Here is a 6,188-nt window from a genome sequence, read left to right on the forward strand (position 1 = left end):
AAAGTTTTTCCCAAGATTCTTCCAAAAATCAGCAATTTTTTTTTGAGGAGGAGGAAATCGGTATTACATCACAGGGCGGAGTCAGCTCATTTTAGCTTCATCCCCTTTCGTCTCTACGCAGCGTACGTAACCGCGCTTTTCTGATCTCCTCTGCCTTTCGCAGTTTGCTCAGGATAGATACGACCATGGAGTTGATCGCATCCCAGTCTTCCTGACATGTTAGCATTCTTCGCACCAGATTCTCTGGTACGAGCACTTCTCCTAGAGTCTCCTCTAGGTTCTTCCTTTCCCCCACAAACCTTGGACAGTGGAAGAATACATGCTCTGGGTCCTCTGGGACTCCATCGCAGTTTGGACAGTCGGGTGAGGTATCCAGTTTAAACCTGAACAGGTACTGGCGATATCCTCCATGCCCCGTGAGAAACTGATTAATCTCACCGTGCCGTCTCTCCAACCACTCCTTGATGGCAGGGATGAGCCTGTGTTTCCGCCGAGCCTTTCCCGAGCGTTCCCAACGCTCTTGCCATTTATTTAGCGATCTCTCCCTTTCGGCGTTCTTCGTCTGCGATAAAGGATAGATAGACTTCGCATTATATATATTTGTCATCTCATCTGCCAAGATGTCAATGGGCATCATTCCAGAAATGATGAATGCTGCATCACCTGAGACAGCCCTGAATGCCGAGCACACCCTTAGGGCTGTTCTTCTGTAGACTGAACTCAGTTTGTTAGCGTTAAATGTAACCTGCAATGCCTTTCCCCAAACCGGAGCTGCATAGAGCAGGATCGTACTCACTACGCTAGCTATAAGCAACTTGGAAGCATGCCGTGGCCCTCCCACGTTCGGCATCATTCTTGGCAGGGCCACACTCGCAGTGGATGCTTTGTCATAGACATACTGCACGTGTGGCTTATAGCTAAGCTTCCCATCTATCATCACTCCCAAGTATTTGATCGCAGGCTTAGAAGTGATGATATGATTCCCAATTTGAATACGGGCAAAATTTCTTTTACGGTGCTTGGTGATAAGTACCGCTTCCGTTTTTTCCTCCGGAAGTGTCAGACCAGAACTCTCAAGCCAACCCTTAACAGCACTGATCGCTTCGCATGAGTATAACTCAGCATCTTCGAGATGCTTTGCGACAACAACCAGCGCTATATCAGTGGCGTAGCCCACCACCGTGGCTTCCTGGAAGGGGAAGATTAAGAACATCGTTGTGCATGATGTTCCACAGCAGTGGACCCAGTACAGAGCCCTGTGGGACACCCGCGGAGACAACGTACTCTTGGGGTCCATCATCGGTGTCATACCAAAGCCTCCGTTGTTGTAAATAGCTGTTGATAATAGCTGCAAGATAAGCGGGAACACCAATCTTCGCAGAGATTCCCGTATTAGGTTCCAATTGGCCGAATTGAATGCATTTCTCATATCCAGGGTCACCACTATGCAATATTTGTTAGTACTGCCCCTTCCATGGATTGCATCTTCGGCCAAGCCAGTAACCATTTTGATGGCATCAATGGTTGATCTGGCTTTACGGAACCCATACTGCCGATCTGAGAGACCTCCCTGGCTCTCAAACAACCGGGAGTAATCTATTATAGATTACTCGCTCTGCATTTTGCCCACAGTGTCCAAAAGACAAATAGGGCTGTAGGAGGTTGGTTCACCTGGTGGTTTGCCAGCCTTAGGCAGAAGCACCAACTTCTGACGTTTCCATGATGCAGGAAATATCCCCTCGGACATGCACGCTTCGAACAACTCAACGAACATGTCCGGTCTGGATTTCACGACAAGCTTAAGGGCCTTATTCGGCACGCCATCCAGACCCGGAGCTTTATTATCTCCTATTCTAGTGCAGATCCCCAGCAGCTCGTCACTGGTGACTGGCGGTATTTTCGTGTAGTTCAGAGGTCGCTGGAAGCTGTCTATGCCCTCCTCTTGCTGAAGGAATAACCCCTGGATAATTTTTAACAAGAGTTTAGGACACGTGATCTGCGGAGATGATCGGCCTCTGAATCGTCCCATCACGATTCTATAGGCGCTCCCCCACGGGTTTACGTCCGCTTCTAAACAGAGCTCCTTAAAGCATTCCCTCTTGCTCCGTTGGATGGCGAGCTTGAGGGTTTTGCGGGCTTCCTTATAGGCGCGCTCTTTTTGCCCTTGGTCAATTCTGCCTACCGCTCTTTGAGCCGCTCTTCTGGCTCGGTGACAGGCTGATCGAAGGCTGGCCAGTTCAGCATTCCACCAGTAGTTTGGTCTTCTACTGGGGAATGAGCACCTCCTCGGCATGGACGCGTCACACGCTTCGGCGATGCATTGGATCACATGGGCAGCTCTTTTCGTAGAGGCGCCTGCTTTATTAGGTTGGTCTAACCACACCTCCATGAAAGTCTGCTCATCCAGAGCTTTAGCGGACCAGCCTGACATCTTTCTCGGTTTCGGGCATGATGATCTTATGCCCGGTGACTCCACCCATAGCCCAAAGAAGATTGCCTGGTGTTCGCTGTGGGTGTAGTGGTTGCTGACACACCAAGACATACTACGTGCCAGTGCAGGGCTGACAAAAGTTAAGTCTACGATTGAAGTAGACCCCCCTTTCTGAAAGGCGTTTCCACATCCTTCGTTGGCCAGAACGACATCCAACTGTGCGAAAGTGTCTAATAGACTGCGGCCCCTTGCATTTGTCTCTCTGCTACCCCACTCACGGGCCCAAGCATTGAAGTCACCAGCAATCACCCTTGGACTACGACCCCTTGCGTCGAGAACAAGGCTGTCAAGCATTTCCTCGAATGCGGGCAGTGTCAGGCTTGGTGGGGCGTAACAGCTGTACACATATACCCCGTTTATTTTCGCCCACACAAAGCCGCTGTATGTCTGATTCCCAGTACATTGGATGGCTTGTCGACCACATGCCCATATCGCCGCTCCACCAGACGAATCTATAACCCACACGCCACCGTGACGGTTTCTATAGGGTTCGCTAATGATGGCAATTTCCACCTCGGATTCGTAGATGGTCTGCTCGAGTAAATCTTGAGCGACCCTACAATGATTGAGGTTTATTTGAATAAACCTCATTTTTTTATTGAAGTCAGCGCCTTCCTAAATTCCGGGCATTTAGCACTTCCGGCAATATGCCGGTAATCCCGTCCCTCGCTTCCCTCGCATAATAAGCATGGTCCCTATTGCACGTTTTGGCAATATGACCTTTCTCCCCACACCTTCTGCATCGATCGGATCGATCAATGCCGCTGGTGCATGCCTTCGCGAAATGACCAAACGCGAGGCACTCTTTAGAGAAATTTGCTCTCTCAGACGGCAAACAACCCATCCGATTCGAACCTTCCCGGCCGCCAATAACGTCTGCGCGGCGTCCACTGGCAATCGCAATGTGGCCGTCTGAGTATTGCCATAGGCTTTCCGCAAACTCACAATGGACTCTTCGGCAAGTTCCTCTAACTGTTCCATGAAGGCAGTGCAAATTTCTCCTTTGGATATCACTTCATCGAGATCCTTGCCCTGTATATATACCTCATGTTTTTGGGTCCGTACTGTGACATTCTCCCCATGTGAGCTCTTAGCCTGAGCTCGGAAGCCATCAGTTTTCCCAAAGCTGGTTTTTTTCAGCTCAAACATGAGGTCACCCTTTTGGGTCCTTCGAATCTTGCTGACATTTCCACCTAGATCTTTTAGGTCAGGGTCAGTTTTGACCTTTTTCCATTGCTGGAGATCACAATCGCTTCTGGGCGAATTCGCACTTTTGCCTTTTTCTTCGCCTTTTTCCTAACTACCTTGGCCCAATCACCTTTTTCATTCCCCTTGGATTTTGTCGGGTCGATTGCCGGAGCTTGCACTTGGGGGACCTGCTTTCTCTCTTCGGTGCCTTTAGTTCCGTTTTTCGGAACTATTTGTATGGCTTTTTTCCTCTTAGGCACCTGTTGACTTTCCAGAGGATCCACATCTCCTTCCCGCACCCTCTTGTTTGGTGGCAGGCCGATTGCAACACGATTAGGTGTCACTTGGGTCGCATGTGACACCGTTGGGGCAACAGATTTCCACTTGCCCTTGAAATTTTGTTCCTTCTGCTGCGATTTGTTGTAGAGCACTCTAATTGATGAACTCAGACAGCTCCACTATTTTTGCACCAAGCTGTGTGAAGGGTAATTAATCTGCTTCAGGGCTCTGTTCTCCATGATGATTCCTAACCAGATTACTACTTTTAAATACTCCATCACATTTGGCATTCATTCATCTTCCCTCCGTTTTATCTTTTTTGATGTTTGGTTTTGGCGGAGATCTCAAAGTTGACGAACTTTTTCTGAATGGGTACTTTTCCTGGTACTGGTACACATCAATAGGTATGCCCCAATCCGCCAGCTGGGGTCGCGCCTGATGGGGGATCTGGCCACTCCTCACACGCTAGACCCCTCCCCCTATATACCATTTTGAAGCTCAGACCCTCCCCCAATAGTAGTGATCATGAATTAGGTTCCGTTCTGCGAAATTCTCAATATTAACGGAGATATAATCGTTTAAAGTTTTCCCCAAGATTCCTCCAAAAATCAGCAATTTTCCTGGCACTAGACCTCTATCCCCAACCTCCGATCCGTTTCGTGAAATTTTCAATATTAGCGGTTATATGGGCGACTTATCTCTTGGGCAGTTGCTTTTTGATTCCTTATGGGTGCAGTTGGTTTCCTTTCAAAGAGATATTTTCCACGTAAATCCACCCTCGAGTCCCCTAGTTAGTCTCGAGGTCGTGGTATGCTTCTGTGGTACTTATAGCCTTTAGGGGAGGGGAGCTTGCTGTGCCCCGGTGTGCACTACCTTCCGAGTCACTTTAAGTGCGGCTTTTGTTATCGCGGGAAATACTTCGAATTTATCTATTTAGTGTACGAATTTATGTAGATCCTCCTATCGGTCCTGAAAAATGTGTCGCAAGCATATTATTTCATCAAAAGGTATAACGACCAACCACCCCCAATTCACAACCACATGTGTAGCTGCTTGATGACAAAAACCGACAGGAACATGAGTGTGTCAATTAAGTGCATGTTATTCAACAGAATGCATACTCGGACCAATATTTGTTTATTGTACGTATCCAGACTAACACTCGTTAGTTGTCACATTGGCCTCGCCTGTTCGCCATTGTCTTGTTTATTGACATGTCACACTAATTGCAATTGCCATGTATGGAATTGTTGTTATTGGCTTAAGCTGATATCCGGTTTAAAATGTTGTCTATTAGGCACTGGACTAACTACCCCATCATTGCAGCCAGACAGCCGGGTCTGCCGTGCAGGATGATTTTTATTCAGGATGAATTTTGTAATTTTTTTGAGTAAGCGTCGATCCGAATGGGCATGAAATTCAATAGTGCAAAATGGTTGTCATGGGGCTTTCTCCGTGGCGTGCATAGTTGCGGTGGGTATTGGGGTGTTGTCGGGGGTGTAGAATGTTTGAACTGTCGGAATTTCCAATTATGTGTAGAGCATTTAAAACGCAAAAAGTTAGAAAAGGTAGTGAAGGTTGATATCTGCTATGCTGGGTAATTGGAATCCAGTCAGTAATTAATTGAAGGAGTTTTTCACCTCTCATTATTGGGAACGATTCTCTTTGAAAAAAAAGGAAAGGATTTGTATCAATGACTGCAGCCTTGCATGTAAACACAGTCAAAAAATAGCGGATGGCGCCTCGCTTTGTATGATATGTAAAATGCTGTTAAATTGTGAGTGAAAATGGGGACCAAAAACTACAATGAGAATCACAAAAGTCAAGGGAGACGGAAGCCTGGAAAATAAAGAAGTGCTTACAGAAGAATTTTCATAGAGCCTTCTCGTTTAAGGTAGTCTCATATGTGCTCTAGGACTCAACATTTAGAATGGCGATTTGTATGAGTTATAAAAGAATAATAAGGACATTTGTCCCACTTTTCAAATGAGGGCTTAGTGATTGATTTCAAACACAACGAGAAATTGTCTGAAACTCCACGAGCAATATTTCTATAAGAATGAGTTGATTCCTCCCTAGATATGTATGGTCACCTTCATGTGGAAACTACGGCGTAAGTTCTGCATAGATCTCGGAATTTCCAAAGCAAAGCGCATATAACGGAAGACACCAAGCTGATGCATTTTCATTTCCATTCTCTGCTATGTTTTTCTCTGAAGAAAATAGGAAT

Source organism: Hermetia illucens, chromosome 2 (assembly GCF_905115235.1).
Source record: "Hermetia illucens chromosome 2, iHerIll2.2.curated.20191125, whole genome shotgun sequence".
Classification (NCBI taxonomy): Eukaryota; Metazoa; Arthropoda; class Insecta; order Diptera; family Stratiomyidae; genus Hermetia; species Hermetia illucens.